This window comes from Excalfactoria chinensis, chromosome 1 (assembly GCF_039878825.1).
Source record: "Excalfactoria chinensis isolate bCotChi1 chromosome 1, bCotChi1.hap2, whole genome shotgun sequence".
NCBI lineage: Eukaryota > Metazoa > Chordata > Aves > Galliformes > Phasianidae > Excalfactoria > Excalfactoria chinensis.
The window spans coordinates 134,133,133-134,156,977 of NC_092825.1; positions in this window are offsets into that span (position 1 = coordinate 134,133,133).

Genomic DNA, 23,845 nt, shown 5'->3' on the forward strand with positions numbered 1-23,845 from the left:
ACCAAACTTATTATACAGCATATAAAGTTGTAACCTATAATTCATTTCTTCTATAAGCATTTATTATACCAAAAGAAAATAATTAAAATAATTAATAAGTGCTTTTTTCATGTACATATACAGAGGTCACTAATATTTTATATTTTTCAAGAGTTAATAACAAAAAGGAAATATTCTTATTACTAAAATTATCACTGAAAAGCATTATAATTTTAAATATGTAAAATCTACCAAGATCAAGTCATTTGGTAGTTTCTTTTGACTGCTGATTCAAAGTCTATTATTAAATAATTATAACTACTTACAAGAAGGAAATAAATGAACAGGAGTGATTTTATATCTGAACAGAACAATTGATAAAAATTACAGAAGACAAAAATTCTAAAGTTTTAGAGAGAAGAGAGCTATCAGAAATGTATCTTTTCGCAGTACATACTCTAAAATGTGTATCTTATTAGTATCATTATTATTCTTTATTATGAAAATACAAAAAAAAAAAATTAAATGCTAATCTTTAGATAATCATAAGATTAGGGAGGGAGAAAGGCAGGTAAGACTTATTATTGGATCTGAATCCTACTCTTCTCATTTATGCTAATGAATCCAAACCTCAGAAATTGCTTTTACACTTTGAAAGAGTACATACAAAAACACTTTATTTAAATAACTGAAGAAAATTTGGGTTTACATGTGGTATGTGTCTGATATTTGGCATCTAGTCTAACATGGGATCTTCACATATTCACACAACATTAATAACCAGTCCCTGTGAAAGACAAAACTTTCTTTTTTTGTCTCAAAGCTTGCTTCGTGACGCCTTTCTGGTGATAAGATTCTAATTGACAACTGCTAATTATTTAGGGGGGTAAATGGTGGGTGTCACCATGCCACAGTACCTCTGCTTATGGTTTTAAAGATAGCAGAAGGGAGACAAGAAGTCTTTTTCAGGAGTGCGGCTTGAAGGAGCAGACCTCTGCAAAAGGTGATAACACTTGTGCATGGCAATGAAGGCACCACTCCCTGGCTTATCTGTTGGCCCAGGTATGTCTCACTAAACTGAGAAAAAAGAAGAAAAATCCCCCCAGAAATGGGGGATAAAAGGCCCTGCAGTACTCATCTACTTTTCCAGTCCCCTTTAATCTTTTCTGTTGGTTTGTTAACTAATTGAGGACTGCTGTATCAAAATATCATATAGAACATAAGGACAACCAAGTGATCTGTTGCATCCTGTTCCTGAAGCCTGTGTGTTAGCCAAGTGATATACTTGGACAACCAAGTGATCAGACTCAATCAGTATGGGTTTATGGAAGGCAGGCTGCTCTTGCCTAATTTTATCTTCTATGATAAGATTATATGCTTGGTGAACAGGCTGTGGTTGTTGTTTATTTGGACTTTAGAAAAGTATTTGATACCATTTTCCACAATATTCTCCTTGAGAAACCAGATAATTGTGGCTTAGATGGTTGTACTGTTAAAAAATGTCTGGATGGACAGGCCCAAAGAGTCATTGTAAGTCAAGATAGATGCAATTAGAGGCCAAACACAGGTAATGTTCCTAGGGGCTCAGCACTGGGGACAGTTCTGTTTAATATTTTTATCAATTATCTTAATGAAGGAAGCAAGTACAACCTTATTGAGTTTGTGGATGACACCAAGTTGGGCAGGAATGTTGATCCGCTTGAGGGTTGGAAGTCTTTGCAGGATGATGTGAATAGACTGAATGGATGGACCATATCCAAATGTATGGCATTAAACAGCTTTAAATGCTGAGTGCTACACTTGGATTGTAGCAACACCAGCCAGTGGTGCAGGCTTGGGTGTTGGAGAGAAGTGGATGGAGAGTTGCCCAGCAGAAATGAATCTGGGGATGCTGGCCAACAGCCAGCTGAGCATGAGCTCACAGGGTGTCCAGTTGACCAAGAAGGCCAATGGCAACTTGGGTTTTATCAGAAATAGTGAGGCCAGAAGGACTAAGGAAATAGTTGTCCCTCTGTACTTAGCACTGGTAAGAGCACAACCTTGAATACTGTTTTAAGTTTCTAAAGGAAAGGTATTGAGTTGCAAGAACATGTTCAAAGCAGAGCAACAAAGCTAGTGAAGGGACTAGAAAACAAGATATGAGGAGCAATTGTGGGAAATGGGATTATTCAGTCTAAAGAAGGGGAAGCTGAGAGGAGACATCTTAAAATTATCTGAAAAGTGGCCGTAGGAAGATGGGTGTCAGTCTTTTGTCTCAGGTGATTTGTAACAGGATGTGAGGAAATGGCCTCAAATTGCATCATTCACATTAACAAAAATAACAGATAGAAAACCACCACAAAACAGAACAGAATAAGTCATATTCTGAAGAAGGCTGCAACAGTATAACCTCAATTTGAATTTTATATCTTGGCATAAGTATATCGGTTAGCTTCAGCATGCAGAACAGTTTGAATTTCCTTGGGGTTCAGTGATGCTTTTTAGCAGTTTTATTCACTTATTTATTTATTTTCTCTATTCAGTGAAAGTCTAGAGAGTGAACAGAAGCTAGGACAGGACCTAATGACTCAGTGTGACTGTGGTGAAAAGATACTTAGGGAAAGAATGACAGGCAAATGACAGGTAAAGAATGTCAGTAATGCTTATTACAGCCACATAGAAATTTTATTTCTTCTGTTTGGGTTCTGGAATGAATGTTGAGGGAGAGACTGCAACCTTCTTATCCTTTAACACTTTATGATAAATACGTACATAAATGTTATAGGTCTAAGATATTCCTAAGAGTCCAACCTGTCAAAGAGTCCAAATTGCCTGCTGTAGCTTGTGCCTGTATTTTTCATCATCTGTGCAGCTTTACACATTTTCTAGAGGTGTGATCTTTGAGGCAGTGGAAGACTTTTCAGTGTGTCTTTAGATGAGCAAAAATAAACCCAAAGAATACTTAATTGTTAGTCAGGTGAGGAAGACAAGAAAGGCATTTATGAATAATTTCTTCCAGAATAATTTCTTCCAGACAATCGAGTAAAACTTGGTTGTTGCTTACCCTCTTTGGCAGCTCAGCACCACACAGCCACTTGGTCACTCAGCCCAAGTGAAAGGGGGGAGAGAACTAACAAAGTAAAAGTGTGAAAACTTGTGGGTAGAGATAAAGACATAGGGAAAGCAAAAATCTTTGTGTGCAAGTAGTGTAAATAAGGAATTTGTTTACTATTTTCCTATTGGCAGGCAGATGTTCAGATATTTCCAGGAAAGAAGAGTTCAGTACACATTATTTGATATGGCAAACACTGTTGTCCCTCCTTTATCCTTACTTCCTGCTTCCTCCCCCTAGTTTTTATTACTTAACGTGACCTCATATAGTATGTAATATGCTTTTGATTGTTTGAGGTTAGCTATTCTGGCTCTGTTTCCTCCCAGTTTCTTGTGCACCCTCAGGTTTTTCTCTGGCAGGATACCATAACAAGCAGAAAATTCCTTAACTCTGTAAGCGCTACTCAGCAACAACTAAAATATCTATGTATTATCACCACTATTTTCATCTCAAATCTAAAACACAGCACCATACCAGATAATAGGAAGAAAATTAATTTGATCCCACGAAAACCAGGGCAATCAGCAAGTTAACTACTCATCATGTAAACAGTTAAACTCACATGTGCAGTGATCTAGAATGACATGAGTAAGCATAGGTTTAATTACTCAGTACCTGACATATGTTCAGTACAAATACTGGTTGATAGAGCATCTATTACTGCACACTCAGGAAAACTCTTAAATCTATTTACAATCTCACAATTGCTGTTGTAAATATGTAATCTGTATTTATTCTTCTCCAGAAAATGGTATTTTCCTAAACAGTGTTATTTTAAATATACCACAACATCAAATTATTTGGTCCTTGACATTTTAAGAACCAAACTTGTCATATTCAAACTAATGAATTTTACTTTTATGCATTTTAATTTTTAAATAACAAGTCCTGAGAAAAACAGCTTATCTGTAATCAATTTTTCTGCTTGTTTTAAATATCAACCTATTATCAGCAGAATACAAAATTACACAAATGGTACGAATAACTACTGATAGATGTTATCTAAATACCATTCTTTGACCACATAGAACACATGTGAATTAGAAGAAGCGCAAATATATCTTTTTGGAAATTAACTGATATTAGTGCCTAATAAAACATTTAACATTATTTTCCATTCTGAAAAATACTGAAAATTAAATTTATCCATTGCTCTCTATCAAAATACATAAAAAGTGATCAAAAAGGAACAGGTTTTCAAGAAGAAGATATTTTATCATCAGCATTCTAAAAGAGGAAGTAAGTATCTAATAATGAAGATGCTTTTTTTTTTTTTTTTTTTTTTTTTTTTTTAAATTGATCAGCTGTGTAACAGTTAATTGAGAAGAACTGAGAAGTAGTGTGAGAATGAATTTGTTTTATGATACAGCATCACAGAACCATGAAAGCCGGAAAAGACTTCTAAGTTCATCTAGTTCAACCATCTACCTACCCCAGTACTGCCCACTAAACCATGCTCCTAAGTACTGCATCTACCTTTTCCTTAAACACCTCCAGGGATGGTGACACAACTGTTCCCTGGGCAACTTCTTCCAATGTATAACCACTCTTTCTGAACCTTCCTTGTGCAACTTGACGCCATTCACTCTTGTCTTATTTTTAGTTGCCTGGGTGAAGAGGCTGAAACCCGCTTAGCCACAGTCTCCTCTGAAGTAGTTGTTTAGAGCTATAGGGTCTCCCCTCAGCCTCCGCTCCTCCAGACTGAATGGTCCCAGCTCCTTCAGACACTCCTCATAAGACTTGCACTCCAGACACTTCACCAGCTTACTTGTCCTCTGGACATGCTCCATCTCATCGATGTCTTTTTTGTAGTGAGAGAACACAGTATTCAAAGTGTGGCCTTAACAGTGCGATGTACATGGGGACAGTCACATAATCAACTATGTTCTTTGCTGATGATGGGATGTGAAGAGAGTAGGATTCAGGAGAGAACATAGATGTGCCCTGGGGTTCTTTGCCCTGCAAAGCTACATTTGCCAGCAGCCCTAGCTTTGTGCCTCTCACAGAGCCGACAACAGAGGCAGCAGCATTTGGAGAAGAGTTTAGTGCTCCCTGGGGAGTCTTCCCCCACCAGATTTGTGCATGTTTTGTTTTGAGCTAATATGGTGCTTTTCTTGACACCTGGTACTCATTTGCACATACTTATGAGTAGAAGAGGGAGACAAGTACCCATCAGTGTCTTAGTTTCAGTGGGGATGGAACTGTTTTCTCCAGTGTGTCTGGTATGATGCTATGGTTGTTCATATGCACCTATTTATAGGCTGATTAGTAAGACATTGCTGGGACACTAGTTCTCATAGAAAATTCTATTCACTTTGTAAATACTACAAATGAATATTGCAATTATGACTGTAAGACTAATGTTACTAGTTTCATTTAATAACAGCTAGGTATTTCATGTGATTTTTAAATACAGCAATAAAATAATGCAGTGCATAAACATTCAAACAATTCACATGATGTCTGGAACTTTTAATCATTTTATGAAGACTGTAATGAAGTGATCATTTACTGAAACAAATAAGAACAGTCAAAGAATAATGATTTAATCACTACCATGTGCATTAAATGTCTCAGGATAAGGAAAGGATAAAAAATTTACTAGATAAATGAGGAACACTATGAACACCAGATTTTTATTTTTCTTGGAAAAAAAGTGATTCAAGTGAACAGTATGAAATATTAGTTTTCTTTTTTAAAGTTGTAAAAGAAATACTTATGCATGTACTTAGTAGCACTTTTTACTTCAGTATAAAATATTGGAGCTTAAAATTCACATCTTATTCAGAAAACAAACAATCAGACCTGGAGATATGGATTGTAGGATTTCTTGTCTACCGAAGAATGTTCAACAGCATCAGAAACCTTGTTGGAACAAAGCCATGTAATCCCCCAGTTCTCCCACAACACAAACACAATTCATCTTGTTTTTGTTTTAAGAATACCTGTAAAGAAATCTGATAATTGTAAAAGAAAAGCAGAGAGATGTTATAAAATAAACTCTATTATGCATTCTAAAATATATATATTTTAATTTCTTACTAGGGGTTCTTTTACGGTAGGCCTTGGTTGCTGGAAATATAATTCTGTATTCTAATAAGGAGTAATTAATGTAAGTCACTTATCTTGAAACTTTATCTGACAAAGAGCCACAGTGTAAATGTAAAAATACATTAAGGTAAAACAGACGTTCTCCTAAAACCACTTCAACCTCAGGAGACTGTTTTTATAACTCAGATTATTACATCTCCTTTTTATCATGACTGTCAGTTTGCAGATACTCTTTTAGCAATGAGACAACAGAGATGAAACTGGCAGGGAGTAAGAAAGAATAATTCAATATATTAGAAAAACTTGTCCTTCTTAATACATATACTTCATAGTGCCACTGAAAGTTTAGAAGTGAAAAGGCTCTATCTAATTACTTTGAGTGGGTGAACTGGAGAATGAAAAAGAAAATAAAAATAAAAATGTATTTTACATTCAGGTAAGATTGCTAACGCTTACATGTATAATGGTTTTGAATTTCCTCTATCTTTTTTTTTTTTTTTTTCTTTCTTTTTTTTTTTTTTTTTTACTAAAAGTTTAACCATTTGTATCTATTTAAAAATGAAGTAGAACTTGGACTTTTAGGCTGTTTCAATATATTTTTGATGTTTAAGTATCAGACTACAGTGAATTAGCATAGTAATAGGTGAGATTTGCCTTTGCGCTAAATAGAATTAAGCTTGTAAAGTAAATGATGAGAAGTGAAGGAAATCAGGAGGCCTGGAAACTCGTATGTCTGTATGGAAATCCTGTTTATGTAAAGTCTGTCTACAGAGTCTGTAGGGTAATTTCAAAAGGCTCGTGACAGACAAGTAACTAAAACCAAATCTATTGTTAGTTGGCTTCAAATCAGTTTGAGAGTCTGCATCTTTGAGGGAAAGGAAATCATGTTACGAGCTAAATAGTATGATACTATTTACTTCTCCACTGGAAAAAAAAAAAACAAAAAAACAAAAACACCTTTCACTACTTCTAACATAGAATATAATTGTTTTTACATTAAACTGTCACATTCTTCCTTTTCAGGTGTGCCTGTAACTGTAATGGCAAGATGCATTTGCTGAAAATACTTATAATTTATGGTTTGTTTGGTTTTTTTTCCCAAAATGTTCTTTTATTCAATTCATCGCTGTTGCAAAATGCTTTCAAGGATATCCAGCATCTCTACTTCTTTCAAAGTATATTTCCAAATGAGTACGTCATAATGCAGACTGCCTATTCCAAATGAATGTGTCATACAGATCTACGACTCTATTAATAAAAGAATAACACAATGGAAGTGTCAGTTTTCTTCTTGATTTAATTTTGTGAATCTTAGAAGAAATTATGATTGGAAGTTTAGCTGTGTTAATATGCCAGTACTTCATTTATACCTAAAAGACAAAGGTACAGTTGAAGATTTTACATACGTGACGTAGGTGTCCAGTGTCCCAGGAAAATTCTAGATTGAATGTATTCAGATTGATAATGTTCTTTCAGAAAATCAGGAAAAACTCCCTACCACTCTGTCCTTTCACACTGTGGCAAGAGCTTTTCTGCACTCTGTCTCTGGGTAATTATTTGGGGCTGTTACCTCTCTAATTGCCCAGTTTAATTATTCAAATACTGGATGATATTCTATTTATAAGCTAATCACCAAGCAAGACACAAAGTCAAATTTTCATTATGTTCTTCTGTCTCTCCCCAAATAATTCCAACAAACATGCTATGAAATAAATTTGTCTGTGGACTTCTTGGTAACTGTTAAAATGAAGTAGCTTGCAAGGTAAAATCTTTCAAATTTGCAAATATAGGCAGATCATTGAGGTAACTCCAAATAGTAATTGTGACCACTGTCAGAAATTACAGCAGAAAGACAGTTATGAAGAAGCATAATCAGGTGTTATCTACGTGGCTTGAGATGTAAACAAATGTACAAGTTGTAGGTGTTAAAGTCCACCTTCCTGTTACTTAGAGAAGAATATACCTGTGTGCCTATGAGGCATACTGCTCTGCCTTCAGCATGCAGTCTGAGAAACAGGAAGGATATATTCCTGAAGAGTCAAATCCTGTTCATTCAAACCACAATTATAATGAAGGAAAGTAGTACTACCAAAATATCTTTTACTCCTATATAATGAGCATCTAATTGCCTCCTTCACTTGAATCTCCAAGGAAATTCTAAGAGGGCTCATTTAGGAGGGAAAAGGCTAAGTTTTCAGTAAGTTTTACACTCTAATACATAAATTTCTACACATGCCTTTTTCATCCTAACAGATTTTATAGCACAGTACTCACTTTAACAGTAAACCTCCTCACCTGCTGGAGAGGAGCTCCGCTGAGAGGGACCTGGGCGTCCTGGTGGACGACAGGTTGGCCATGAGCCAGCAGTGTGCCCTTGTAGCCAAAAAGGCCAATGGCATTCTGGGGTGCATTAAAAAGAGCGTAGCCAGCAGGTCAAGGGAGGTGATCCTCCCCCTCTACTCTGCCCTGGTGAGGCCTCATCTGGAATACTGTGTCCAGTTCTGGGCTCCCCAGTACAAAAAAGACAGGGATCTCTTGGAAAGAGTCCAGCGGAGGGCCACAAAGATGGTGAAGGGCCTGGACCATCTCCCCTACGAGGAGAGACTTAGGGAACTGGGTCTGTTTAGCCTTGAGAAAAGAAGGCTGAGAGGGGACTTGATCCAGGTTTATAAATACCTGAGGTGTGGGAGCTATAGTGGCGAGGCTGGTCTCTTTTCAGTAGTGCGTGGGGACAGGACTAGGGGCAATGGGCTGAAACTCCAGCATAGGAAGTTCCGCACGAATGTGCGCAAGAACTTCTTTACGGTGAGGGTGACGGAGCACTGGAACAGGCTGCCCAGGGAGGTGGTGGAGTCTCCTTCTCTGGAGATATTCAAGACCCGCCTGGACGCCTACCTGTGCGACGTGGTGTAGGGAGCCTGCTTTGGCAGGGGGGTTGGACTCGATGATCTCTAGAGGTCCCTTCCAACCCCTATAATTCTGTGATTCTGTGATTCTGTGAAAAAGACCTTGAGATGAAGTAGTAGATGTTATATGAACATATCTGCAAATATGTACAGACACCCAGCATGTTCTATGAGCCAACTACATATAATTCTGAGAGTGTAAGAGTGTATCAGTCTTCATTTATACAATAATAATTATGTGAGGTGAGCTACATTTTGTATCTTTCTTTTTAACAAAAGACAACTAACTATCACAATCATGAGAGCAAATCAACTCATGTTTGACCTCACAAAATCTATCCATTAAGTTATAACCAGCAATGAAAAATTTAAAGCAGTTTGAGATAGTTCATTCGTACTGTGCTGTTTTAGGCAGCATCTCTCAGATGTTATTGTATGATTTTCCTTTGAGTGACTGTATTATTAGACACATTAAAAAAAAAAAAATAAATAAAAATAAAAATCAGAACTATTTAGTCATGTATATAATACTCTAGGATAAAGAAGTCTGGCGATCCAAACAAAACCTGTAGACAAATAGAGTAAGAGAAGGGAAAGCAGAAAGCAAATTATCTGACCTACTTTGCCAGTCTTTTCAGTAACATATACAGAAGTTAATAACAATCTGATACTGACACTTTTATTGTGATGTTTACAGGCATTTTCAGCTTTATAGGTTTGGTTGTTGTCATGGTTTTGTGCTGTCAATATTCTACATCATGACATCATGTGCGGTATGAACTGTTTTGGTGGTATAAGAAAGTGTAATAGAGGGTATGTGGAAGTGTAACAGAGGGTATGTGGAAGTGTAACAGAGGGTATGTGGAAGTGTAACAAAGGGTATGTGGAAGTGTAACAGAGGGTATGTGGAAGTGTAACAGAGGGTATGTGGAAGTGTAATAGAGGGTATGTGGAAGTGTAACAGAGGGTATGTGGAAGTGTAACAGAGGGTATGCGGAAGTGTGGAAGGTTCATGCTCCAGATCTGTGGAATGGCAGCATCCCGAGTACTCAGCCCTTGGAGGAAACTACATATCCCAGGGGACAACGCGGCCAGAGATGAATCACCAGAGGAGGACACACATATAATCTCGCTCCCAGGCTGGAACGTCCCTCTTTTCGCCCTGTCTTTCGCTTTGGAGCGCTCCATCCCTGCCGTCTCGCTCTATCAGCAACGTTCCAGCCTGTCGCCTAGAGATTGCAGTAGGCCCCCGGTTCTCCGGGACTCTTTTTCTCTCTTTCTTTTCTCTGCCTTGTTTGATATAGTAGTTGTAGTTATATTGTATCATATTGTGTCTCGTATTTAGTAAAATAATTTCCTTCCTTAGATTGCTGCCGTTGTTTTTGTTCATTTCTCCCCTTCTAGGGGCAGCAGCCTCTATCACGGATAAATCTAGATAACCCGATTACAGTTGTGAATGTAATTTCTAGGGAAGAGAAATACTGAATTGAGAGTAAATTTGGTTTTGTCAAGATTTTTGTCAATCTCAGTACAATACAGAAACCCTTTTTTTTTGTCTCCTAGCTCATCATGACTGAGACTGTGAGGCCTAATCTCACAGAATCATGGAATGGCTGAGGTTGGAAGAGACCTCCGTAGGTCATCTATTTATTTATTTATTTATTTATTTATTTATTTATTTATTTATTTATTTATTTATTTTTCTATGTCCTCAATTGTGATCTATGTGATTGCTATGCCTACAATCACAATATGAAGGAGATCTGTCTGAAGGACTCCATTTAGCCTCTTAGAAAGTAGGCTTATAGTAGTTCTCCATCTGCTAGTCATTAAGAGATAGCTTTTGGTTCTACCCTTCCTTCAAGTCTGAACGGGACTAAAACTTTAGACAGTATAGAGGAACTAGCAGAGAAAAGAATCACTTTTTTGAGAAGATCACAGTGACATACAACATTTCCATTAGCTGAAAAAATTAAGAAATGAAAATGATGCTGTTCAAAGTGGTGATTTTGTAATGCCTGTGACTAGAGAGGAAAAATGAATTTCAAAAAAACATCATGCAGGAGCCCTGAAAATAGCTATCTGCAAAACATTGTTCTGTTATACAGTAAATAAAGACATTCAAATACTAGTTATAGAAGTTCACTGGATGCTAAATCAAACAGAAGTAAGTGTAGTCTGTGATTTCTCAGCTGTTATCTGACTCTATTATCAACATAAATAATTCACAAAAGTGGGACATCTAGGGGACAACAAAGAAGAAAAGCATATTCATCACTTCAGGAAAATTTTTGGTGGTCTTGAAGTCATTAACTGTCATTAACTACTCCAGACTACACTACCTGCTGTAGAGAATGACAGTTGATACGGTTATCAGTGCTTGTCCTTTTTGTTAGTCTTATAGCTGATGATAGTCCCATATAACAGGGCATACACTAAGTGGATATTTCTGCCTTTGAGAAGTAACTGCATAAAAGGAAACAAGTGGTACAAGACAGGGAAAACAATGCAGTGAACAAGATTAAATCTGATAAAACAGAAGTGAGTTTACTTTTCCTTCATATATAAACAGACATTTCCACTGTAAATGCAAGAGCTTTATATTTGTTTCAGTTTGATTGAAAAGGCTTTAACAATTAGGAGATACAAAGGGAATCTTTTTTCATTAGTGTTAAAAGATTGTTTTCCAGAAGCCAATAAAATAAAAAGAAACAACAAACAAAACCACATATGCAGGCACACTTTCATTTAAGTATTTGGATACATACAAGTGTTTTCTTGTTCCAAATGTGTAATCAGGTTATCTAGATTTACCTGTGATAGAGGCTGCTGCCCCTGGAAGGAGGGGAATGGACAAAAACAGTGGCAGCAGTCTAAGGAGAAAACTTATTTTACTAAATACAATATTGGAATACAAGATAACACAATATGATACAATATAATTGCAACTACTAAATTGAACAAGACAGAGAGAGATAGAAAGAGAGAAAAAGAGTCCCTGAGAACTGGGAGGCCTACTGTGATCTGGCTGGAACGTTGTAAGAGAGAGACGACAGGGCTGGAGCACTCCAAGAGACAGATAGAGCGAAAGAAGGAATGTTCCAGCCTGGGAGCGAGATTATATATGTGTCCTCATCCGGTGATTCCTCTCTGGCCGCGTCGTCCTCTGGGATATGTAGTTCTCCTCCAAGAGCTGAGTACTCGGGATGCTGCCATTCCACAGAACTGGAGCATGAACCTTCCACATTTCCACATACCCTCTGTTACATTTCCACATACCCTCTGTTACACTTCCACATATCCTCTGTTACACTTCCACATACCCTCTGTTACTCTTCCACATACCCTCTGTTATATTTCTGTATGCCATTAACAACTACACTTTCTTATACCACCAAAACAGTTTGCCACTATTTGTACCCTCAGTTAATGATTCATACTGCACATGATGTCATGATGTAGAATATTGACAGCAACAGCACAAAACCATGACAAAACGTGAGAAAAGGAATAAAACCTTGGGAGATGATCCTACTTGTGGCTGTAGAAAGATGTCTGGAATTATATTTATTCTATTTACAAAGTACTGTATATATCCTTTACTCTTATAATGCACTCTTCTCTTACAACAAGAAGTAGCAGCAACAAAATCTATAGCAAGAAAAAATACAGAAATTGAAGAGCCTAATCTTGAAAAAAAGTTGGTCTGAGGGGGCAGAAATGAGACCATATCTAATACGTAGTCTCAGTGATTATGACAGTTAAACATAATTTAGAAATATAGGTACATAATAACTTTGAACCAGCATGATCAAACATTTTTTGAAAGATCCTCACAAGAAAGTAATGTTATGTCTCTTGTTACTGTTTCAGATGAAAAGCCTTGTTTCCTTTCTACTAAGTCTTGGTACAGCACCATGAAAGAAACAGTGGCCATCTATATTCTCAGTATAAAACTTCTTATAAAGCCAACAAAGATACAACAGGAAGAAAAAATAAATAAATAAATAAACTTTCTCTTCTTTGTAAAAGAAAATTCCACAAAACTCATCTGGGTTACACAAGCACTGCTGCTGAAAAAGACTGCTTTTACACATTCTTAGAAAATTAGTAAATAAAAAGCACTAAGTTTATTAACACAATACACAGCTCATTTGTCCACTCCCAAATATTTTTTTTTTATTTTAATCTGAGATTGCGTGACCATTACTCCAGTAACAATTAAAATCAATATGCATTATTTCAATATTATTTAGTAGCATTTAAAAATAATTAAGCCTTAATTTGTATGTTTGCAGTTAAATAAATTAGCTTTAAAGAGATTACTATATATTGCAGTCATTTCCTTAAATGTTTATCAGCATTTAGCAATACAGTGTCAAAAGTCAAATATTTGTCGTACACTTAAGTGAGTATGTAAATAGGCAAGGTTTTTAAACCAGGTGATACACTGCAATTAGCTCTAAGCTTCTAAAATTATGTACTTTACTAGCCTATGTGTATGGACATTCAGCACAGCACGACAGGTAGTAACTGAGAACTGGTTAAATAATTCCAGTACTTTTGTGGCATTCTTAAGTATATTTCTGATTCATTTTATATGAGTAAAAGTGTAAAAGTGTATGTTTCTGAATCCTGATTATTTTAATGACACAGAAGCATATTCACACACAAATGCATGACTGAATTTCTCACGATTCCCCTAACTTCACAGTGAAAGTTACGGGGAAAAAAAAAAAAAAAGAGTAAAGGCTAAAACAAAGAATTGATCGTATGTCTATCCAGACAACTGTTGGGATACTTCATAACTGCTTCTACAAAAAGAGAGATCACTTTACAGTGTGATCAAATTGCAGAACCACATAGCTATTTCCATCAGGACAATTACAACCTGAAGCCTGAAAGTATTCTATTCAGGATATATGCCATCATTATTGAGAATTTTCTGGTTGTTTTAATAGGATAGCTATCTACAGATTAGCCTTTATCATTTAAAAATGCAATGTGCTGGAGCAACAAACAGAAATTTATTCAGGTTTAAACATGTTTTCAACATAATCTTGCATTAGAGGGTTAATTATTTTCTTGTTCTTAATATAGAACTGCATTCAGTTGCTAAGGAAACCAAGTACATGTTGTGATTTCTTTGTTTTTGGAGGTTGTGAGATTGTGCTTTTTTTTTTTTTTTTTTTTTTTTTTCCTGGTAAGTGATGCAGAAGAGTGTGTTGACTGTGGGGAAACCTGCTGTAGGCTTAGCTTTTAATCATTTTCTTCTAAAAAAAATAAAGTTTTAGGGAATCATGCTCTGAGCCCTGAAGCAGGTAGTTATTTACCTTTAGCCAGCCTAAGATATCCACTGTCTATGCCTACTCACTTTTTTAATTAATACTTGCTGGACACTGATGGAGACCAAACACTGAATGTGAGCACTGTGAAGCCATAGGTGGTGTGTTTTAGCAGTGGTAACAGTGGGTCACTTCTGCTGGTGCAGATCTCTACAAGCACAGCATGTGCTCTTGTTCATTGCTAGTGAAAATGCATTGCTAATGAGGGACACTATGGTGAAAAATAGTGATTTGTAGCTGGGAATTTGCTCTATCAAATAGTGTTATTGTGTGTTTTGTATCTGTTGCAGTTTTCTTAGAAATAAAAAGAAGGCATTACTTTCAGAACAACCAAGGTATTTATTCATTATCCAGTTATTCTTGAACAGACTTGGTGCTTTGACAGGCTGTTTTCCTAGAAGGTCCTGCCTACCCACTCAGTGAAGAACTTTTTTTAAAATATCTAGTTTGAACTTTCTCTGGTACAGTTTTAAGCTGTTCCCTGCTTCATAGCGACTACAATAATGGAGAAGAGATTAACACTATTGTAAATGCAGAAGTATTTTCCCTACCACACTCACTGAAGTCTGTCATTATTTGTAAACCAAGAATAGAAGGGAGGAGGTTAGGGTAATCTGGTATTATACTGCTCTCAGGATGAATTTTCCTATTAATTTAGAGTGTAGAAAAATAAGAACAAAATAAAGTGTCCATAGTTTAAATTCAAATTTGAAAATAAATAAATAAATATACTTATTACTTGCTTTTAAGTCAGAGGAAATAATGGAGCAACTGTGGAGCACCAGTTTTAAATGTGAAAAAAACATTTTTTCATGAGTTATGCTGTGAAACTGAAGCACAATTTTCAAAGGGGTTCTAAGTTTAACCTAATGGGTTCAGCTATCCTTTGTATTTGATACTAAATGATGTCAATATAAATGATAGTTTTAATAGTTAAAAGTAAACTTTTTGGCAAAGCTGAAGAAATCCTTTTAAAATACTCTTTCTGCATGTATTGTACAGTTGAACTTTTTCTGATAATTCTGTAAGCATTTACTTTAGTTAGACCCTTATGTTTTTCTCTGTGAAAATTATAATAAATGAATTGTATTAACTAAGTACCCACAATTCATATTTTGCTTGCAGAGTTCTATTTATTTTTTTATTTTTATTTTTATTACTGAGCTAAAATATACATTAAGAAAAATCTAGGATAAATGCATGGAACAAGAGGAGTTGAACACAAAGTTATAAATCTAAATATTTGAAGTCAGTATACTACACCACACTTTAAAGACAAGTAAACAGTCTAATTTTCAAAAGTGCTTCTGATCTATTAAATTTATGGCAGACAAAACAGAGCTGAAAGATTCTAAAAATCTTTCAAAATAACTCTGCTTTTACTTAGGTGCCCAGATGAAAATAAAGGAACACAACTTCTGGCATCCCACTGTGACACTTTTCACTTTTGTCTTTTTGTTATGCCTAATGCCAGCTAAAATCTAGTGGAAATAAAACAATTTAATAAAGATAAAGTACAGAAAAAAGAAATTGCTCAGAATTCCAGCTGTGTTTTCCACTTTGCTGGTAATTATTATAAGTGCCTCCCCACAAGTGGAAATGAGAAGAGAAACTGCTGTTATTGGCACTTTCCAACTCTCTATGTTGCTTTTTTTATCCACAGTAGCCCCCTAAACAAGTTATCCAAAACTAACAAGCTGTGAGGTTCAGCTAATGCACACTTATTTCCAAGGCACTTTTGAGCGCAACAGTACCCACACTCAGCTTTTCTTCTGAGCTATTAACTTCCCTGCCACCACACAACTTGCCAAAGAAATGGTGGTCTGTCACAGAAGTACAGAATAAAAATAAATAAATAAATAAATAAATAAATAAATAAATAAATAAATAAATAAATAAATAAATAAATAAAAGGACAAAGTATTACAGTGGGCATTAATTGCATGTTTCATTTTATTATTATAGAGTTCTTAGGGTTGGAAGGAATCTTTAAAGGCAGTCTAGTCTGACTTCCAGGACTGACCAGGAACCTCCACAGTCTAGCACTGGATTTCTCTAGGGATGGCACATCCACAACATCTCTGGGCAACCTCACCACTATCACTGTAAAATACTTTTTCCTTGTATCCAACGTAAATCTATCGCCTTTAATTTTGAAACCAGACTCTGCTAAAGAGCCTGTCCCTTTCTTTCCTGTAACTCCCCTTTAGATTCTATAAGGCCACTGTCAGGTCACCTCAGAGCCTTCTCTTCTGCAGGCTGAACAGCCCCAGCTCTCTCATCCTGTCCTTGTAAGAGAGGTGTTTCATTCCCTGAACCATTTTTGTGACCCTCCTCTGGACATACTCCAACAGGTCTGTGTCTCTCCTGTACTGAGGACTCCACTTCTGGACACAGTACCCCAGGTGAGGCCTCACAAGTGAAGAGTTGAGGGACAGCATCACCTCTCTTTAGCCTCTGGCCATTCATCTTTTGATGTGGCCTAGGATACAGATGGCTTTCTGGGCTGAAAGGGCACATTACTGGCTCGTGTCCTACTTGCTTTCCACCAGTACACCTAGGTCTTGTTCTGCAAGGCTGTGCTCAATCCTTTCATCTCCTAGTTTGTACTGGTAGTGAGGATTTCCTTGACCCTGGTGCAAGAGCTTGCACTTGGATTTGTTGAAACTCATGATGTTCTCCTGGTCCCACTGCTCAAGCCTCTCTTGTTCCCTCTGGTTGGCATCCTGTCCCTTGGACATATCAACTGCACCCTACAGCTTGGTGTCATCAGCAAACTTGACTCAACCCACTGTCAATGTCATTGATGGTCATATTAAAAGAGGATCAGTCCCAGCACTGAGCCCTGGGGGATGCTGCTCATCACTGATCTTAATCCAGACATTGAACTACTGACCATCACTCTGAATTTGATTCTGCAGCCAGTTCACTGTCTGTCGAACAGCCTACCTATCACATCCTTGACTTTCGAATAGGAGAGGAAGATGTTGTGGGGTACCATATTGAAGGCTTTACTGAAGTCCAAATAGATGACTTCAGTGGCACTTATTACATTACAGATTCATATACGGGTAAAGAATTTATGAGGAGCTGAAGGGGTACAGATAGAACGTAACACACCTGAAGGCTGTGCGGCCATTCAGAGAGACCTGGACAGGCTGGAGAGCTGGGCAGTAAGAGACCGGATGAGGTTTAACAAAAGCAAGTGTAGAGTCTTGCACCTAGGTAGAAATAATTGCATGCACCAGTACAGGTTGGGGGAAGACCTGCTGGAGAGGAGCTTTGCTGAGAGGGACCTGGGTGTCCTGGTGGATGACAGGTTGGCCATGAGCCAGCAGTGTGCTCTTGTAGCCAAAAAGGCCAATGGCATACTGGGGTGCATTAAAAAGAGCGTAGCCAGCAGGTCAAGGGAGGTGATCCTCCCCCTCTACTCTGCCCTGGTGAGGCCTCATCTGGAATACTGTGTCCAGTTCTGGGCTCCCCAGTACAAAAAAGACAGGGATCTCTTGGAAAGAGTCCAGCGGAGGGCCACAAAGATGGTGAAGGGCCTGGAACATCTCCCCTATGAGGAGAGACTTAGGGAACTGGGTCTGTTTAGCCTTGAAAAAAGAAGGCTGAGAGGGGACTTGATCCAGGTTTATAAATACCTGAAGTGTGGGAGCCATAGTGGCGAGGCTGGTCTGTTTTCAGTAGTGCGTGGGGACAGGACTAGGGGAAATGGGCTGAAACTTCAGCATAGGAAGTTCCGCACGAATTTGCGCAAGAACTTCTTTACAGTGAGGGTGATGGAGCACTGGAACAGGCTGCCCAGGGGGGTGGTGGAGTCTCCTTTTCTGGAGATATTCAAGACCCGCCTGGACGCCTACCTGTGCAACGTGTTGTAGGGAGCCTGCTTTGGCAGGGGGGTTGGACTCGATGATCTCTAGAGGTCCCTTCCAACCCCTACAATTCTGTGATTCTGTGATTCTGTAACATAGACCAGAAAAATACCATTCAGTCTGAGTACTGAGGCGTGTAAAAGTAAAATAATGAGAAGGACAGAAACATACCTTGAGAGTCCAAGTGGAACAGACCCTGGAAAAAAAAAATAATTTTCCAACCCAAATTGGAGGCACTGTGAAACCCCAACAAGACCAAGGTCAGAACCAAAGAAGCTTATTAGCACCCAGAATCACTGTGCTGCCTTTACTAACAACACTGCCACTGTGCACAGACCCCATACACTCCTCTAAAAAGCCTGGTGATAGTTCAGAATAAAAGACATTATAGCCCACAAAGTGTACCTGCCTAACTGTAGAAAATAACTCTGCAGCCTACTCAGCCTAGACTTCCTTTCTTGTAACAAGTGAGATAACACCATTGATGTAGCAGTTCAGATTGCATGTGAGATAAAAATACCTCCCTGAACTGCTCTTTATACCTATTTACATCAACCACAGTGAGAATTTAAATTGACTAGGCTCCTAAATTAGGTATTAAGTCTAAAGATGAGCAGAAATAATTCAGTCTTCATTTTATATCACACTTGAACTGACAAGTAGAAGTGTTCTAATAAGATAATATAATTCTACTCTTCTGTTTAGTTTTTTATTTAATATATGTTATTTCCTTCTGTGGATTTCACACAGAAATTCATGGTACTTGATTAAAACAAGACAACAATAACCTGTTTGAAGAAAAAACACAACAAAGATAGATACTAGAAGATTACAAGAATGCATATCTGATTTACTATAAATGAACTAAAAAAAATGAAAAAACACACAACTGGTTTTTGAGAGCATGAATCCCCTTAGTTTGATCATAGAAAATGGTATCATAAATAATTAATAATTTCAAGGTGAATTATCAACATAAGCCATTTTAAAATTCTTACTGTTGCACACCTTCACTACTGAAGTAAATGATGATGATGAAACCATGAAAAATTGAGTGTTAGCTAATCAATTTTATTTATTTACTCATTAATTTATTACAGATAAAGTATGATTGCTTTTTCCAGGGGTGAGCAACATAACTCTAGGGAATGCAGTTCTGCAAACATAACAAATCCACATCTTACTAAAACACTTGGCAGAGTGTTTCATGAAATATTACTTTGAAAAATCAAATTTCCTTGGAAATGAACCATGTGATATGGCATGAAAAATAGCCCAATAGCCATAAACAGTAGTTAATAATGAATGGCAACTTATTAGATAGAGAGAATTATCTAGAGGCATACTGGTTTAGCAGGTTTCAGCCTTTTTCTTTAACTGACATCTTCATTAACAGGAAGTTTAAATATCATATTAATGTACCCACTGATAATGCTAGATTGAGATGTGTTATAAAGAATGAAATAATGGTGTAAATTTACATATGTGTAAATCCATATAGAAACTATCATTTGACACTTTCACTGATTTCACCAGCTTATAGGTGTTTTTGTTTGTTTGTTTGTTTGTTTTTTTGTTTTTTTGTTTTGTTTTTTTTTTTTTAAATATATTCTATGTTATTAATATCAGAGAGTCTTGGAATGCATTTCCAAAAACAGCTTCATCCCTGTTTTCAGATTCCTGCTAAAAATATTTAAATTTTTGAATGTAAAAACAAATAATAATTAATAAAAAATGTTATTTTTCACATAGCCAGAAACAAATATATGAACAAGAAGAATATAGATACCTGTACAAGTATTTGTATGTAGAGAGAATAAGAAGAACATTAACAGATCACTCTTTGTAAGCATGTTTGTATGTATACATACACACATATATATATATGTATACAAATATAAAATGTATTTACACTATTAAATACAACACAGAACTCATTAATATCATATAATACTATGTTTTATATTAAGTAGATTTTATCTAAGTAGTGGTAAATAAAAGCTGGAATGTATTGGAATTTCCAAAATGTTTGGAATAATAATCTTGAACATTTGAAAATAACCTTAATCTACTATTGGAAATCCTATAATAAATAAAGATCAGGGGAAGGGCTGACAAGGCGGAAATCTTGGAGGGTGTTCTTTATAAACACCGAACCACGATGAAGAGACAGATGAGGTACTCTACAAGCAGCTAGCAGAAGCTGTGTGATCGCCAGCCCTTGTCCTCTTGGGGGATTTCAACTGACTGAAGCCAATGGCATGAGGTTACTGCACTTTGGCCACAACAACCCCAGGCAACACTACAGGCTTGGGGCAGAGTGGCTGGAAGACTGTGTAGAGGAAATGGACCTGAGGGTATTGACTGATGCTCGGCTGAAGCACTGATGCCAAGAAGGCCACTGGAATCCTGGCTTTACTGGAACAGTGTTGCCGACAGGAACAGGGAAGTGATTGTCCCCCTGTACTCAGCTCTGGTGAGGCTGCACTTTGCATACTATGTCCAGTTTTGGGCCCCTCACTTCAAGAAAGACATTGAAGCCCTGGAACGTGTTCAGAGGAAGGCAACAGAGCTGGTAAGGAGTCTGGAGCACAGGCTATATGAGGAGCAGCTGAGGGAGCTGGGATTGTATAACTTCCTGAAGGGAGGTTGTAGTGAGCTGGGAGTTAGTCTCTTCTCTCGTATAACTGGTGATAGGACTAGAGGGAATGGCTTCAAGCTGCGCCAGGGAAGGTTCAGGCTGGACATTAGGAAATACTGCTTCTCTGAAAGAGTGGTCATGCAGTGAAATGAGCTGCTCAGGGAGGTGGTGGAATCACCAACACTGGAGGTGTTCAAGGAACATCTGGATGTTGTGTTGAGGGACACGGTCTAGTGAGAATTATTGGTGATTCGTGAATGACTGGACTAGATGATCTTCTAGGTGTTTTCCAACATTTGGTGATTTGGTGATTCTGTGATAATTCCTTTTATCACCCCAAACCACTTCTACTTTAGATTATAAGAAATATACACATTTACTAGAACAGCTCTTCATGAATTCATAAGGATTTCTATCAAATAGTTCTCCTGAAAATGTATGAGGAAAGAAGAAGAACTACAAAATCGTGTTTCATTACAAAGTGAGTTAATCAAAACGTTTTTAGAAGTTCATCCTTTTTTATCATCAGATTATTATCCATGAGTGTGGATGATTAGTCAGATATGCCCAGTTATACAATTTGCAAATGTTCTCTTGCAGAAACAGATGTAGTATATGCATTAATAAGACACAGTGCACATTTTGTTTCTAGTTTACATGCATGGGTTACAAATGGAATGTCACGTCATAAGGGACAGCATGATGGCTTTGATGTTCCTAGAAATAAACTGAAGGCACATAATGAACAAACCTTAATGGCTTGTAATTTTAATGTCTCAACAATTTTTAAAATCTGAATGTTGCTTGCATGTTGTTACCTTAGTACCAGAAAGTATCTGTTGAAATTAAGGACTGAGAAACCCCAATTGATTATAACATTACTGTGTTATAAACCCAATTTACATCTCAGTTCTTAGAACTCTGAAGAGTCTCAGATAACTCTTTAATTACTGAGAGTAAAAACCTGTAAAATGAGACCGTACATTTTAAACTACACAAAAGTTAGTTTGTTAGATTTGTCATTACAGTGAATTAACATGCATAGTTGTCATGCAAAGCATATTTTAGCATACATAAAGTGCATTTAAATTTGGTTATGCTTCTGTCAACAAATAAAAGGAAATATCACAGTTGATCATACAAAGACACAGTTGTGATGTTTTATATTCTTACATAACCTAGAGTACAGTAGTGAAAATTCATATAAACATTTGCAAATACTTTTTTTCTAACTAATACCATTGCATTTCTTGCAACAGTAATATAGCTGAATGTATTTCTGGCAAAAGAAACTGTGCTTTCTATTCACCGAATCACACAGAATCATGAAATGGTAGGGTTGGGAGGGGTCTTCAGAGATCACGAAGTCCAGACCTTGCTTTTGTAGGTTCCCTAGAGTAGGTTGTAGAGGAAAGCATCCAGGCAGTTCTTAAATATCCCCAGAGCTCCAAAATCTCTCTGAGAAACCTGTTCCTGTGCCCTCTCACCCTCACAGTGAATAAGTTAGTCCTCATATTTCACTGAAATTCCTGTGTTACAGTTTTTGCCTATTGCCCCTTATTCTGTTACTGTACACCACTGAAAAGAGCCTATTCCCATCCACTTGACTCCCTCACTTCAGATATTTGTGAACAGTGATGAGATAACCTCTCAGCTTTCTCTACTTCAGGCTGAAGAGTTTCAGATGTCTCAGTCTTTCCACATATGGTAGATGGTACAGGCCTCTAATAATCTTTGTGACCCTACTTTGGACTTTCTCTAGATGTTCCCAGTCTTTCTTGAACTGAGGAGTCCAGAAATAGACAAAATACTCCAGTTGTGGCCTTACCAGAGTAGAGGGGAAGGACAATCTGTCTTGACCTGCTGGCCATGCTCTTTTTGCTGCACCCTGGGACACTACTGTTTTTCTTGGCCACAGGGACACACTATTTATATATTGGTGTGCCCCCAGTGGCGCAGTGGTATAAGGTGCTGCTTGCAACACCGAAGGCCTGGAGTTCGAATCCCCCCTGTGGCGCAAGTGGTAGAAATGCTGCTCTGCTACACAGAAAGGCTTGAATCCCAGGAGTTGGACTCGATGATCTCTAAGGTCCCTTCCAACTCGCATGATACTGTGATACTATGATACTATTGGCTCATGGCCAACCTGCTGTCCAACAAGACAACTAGTCCATTTTTTCACAGAGTTTCTTTGCAGCAGATCAGGCCCTAACCTGTACTAAATAATGTGCGCTGCTGTTCCCCCGAAGTGTAGGATCCTATGCTTGCTCTTATTGAAGCACATCAAGTTCCTATCTGCTCAGCTCTCCAGTCTGCCCAGATCTTGGAAGAGCAGCTTTCTGGTGTGTCAGCCCCTCTGCCTAGCTTTATATCATCCCTAAACTTTCTGAGAGTATACTCTATCCTTTCATCCAGAGCATTGATTGAGATGCTGAACAAAACCAGAGCCAGTACTGATCCCTAGGGTAAACCACTAACCACAGGCCTCCAACTAGAACTTATGCTATTTATCACAACCCTCTGAGGTCTACCAGTTAGCCAGTTTTTCATCTACATCATTGTCTACTCATCTGTCCCACATATCCTAAGCTTCATTACAAGGATGTTATGAGACATTGCCAAAAGCCTTGCTGAAGTCAAGGTACAGAACACCCACTGCTCTCCTATGATCTACCTAGCCAGTGATGACATCATAGAAGGCTACCAGGTTGGCTGAAGATGACTTTCCTTTGGTGAATCTATGCTAACTAATCCTGATAAGCTTCTTGTCTTCCACTGGCTTGGTGATGACATCCAGAACAAATTGTTCCACCACCTTCCTAGGGACAGAGGTGAGGCTGACTGGCCTTTAGTTTTTTGATCTTATTTCTTGCCCTCCTGTCCTTAAGCATAGTTTCCATTCTCAATGACCTTTCAAAGATGATAGAGAGTGGCTTAGCAATCACTTCTGCCAG